Here is a 377-nt window from a genome sequence, read left to right as displayed (position 1 = left end):
ACTATGGTAAAACAGAGAGCCAAAAGATTAAGTGTATGACTAATGAGCTCAACAGTGGTAACAGATGATGGGAAGCTATAAATTATTTTGTTTAGGAAATCTACACATGACACCCAACCATACAAACCATGGATGTGAAATTTTTGTTTAAAAGTATAGTTCCCACTCTACAATCAGTTTCCATGAAATATTACATACAATTTATACAAGTTTCCATTACCTATCTAACAAATAACAGCCTGGATTTTGATGACAGCTGAGACTAGTCCATAAGGCTCCAAATGAGACAAATTCATTCAAATACATCATCTTTTCTCAGACCACTAGGCGTGCAATGCTGGTCAGTCATACACCTTCCCTCAGTCTATTCATGTTAC

General features: G+C 35.8%; 1 protein-coding gene across 1 annotated transcript in view; it reads right to left on the bottom strand.

Annotated features, from left to right (window-relative positions):
* Window positions 1–377, bottom strand: part of LOC119594054 (AF4/FMR2 family member 4-like) — a gene marked incomplete in the record, with an annotated part of 85,679 nt that overhangs the window by 32,112 nt on the left and 53,190 nt on the right.

Source organism: Penaeus monodon, chromosome 33, assembly GCF_015228065.2.
Source record: "Penaeus monodon isolate SGIC_2016 chromosome 33, NSTDA_Pmon_1, whole genome shotgun sequence".
In the NCBI taxonomy this organism is placed as follows: Eukaryota; Metazoa; Arthropoda; class Malacostraca; order Decapoda; family Penaeidae; genus Penaeus; species Penaeus monodon.
The sequence above is the reverse complement of the archived record's forward strand: the minus strand, read 5'-3'. Positions and strand labels throughout refer to the sequence as shown.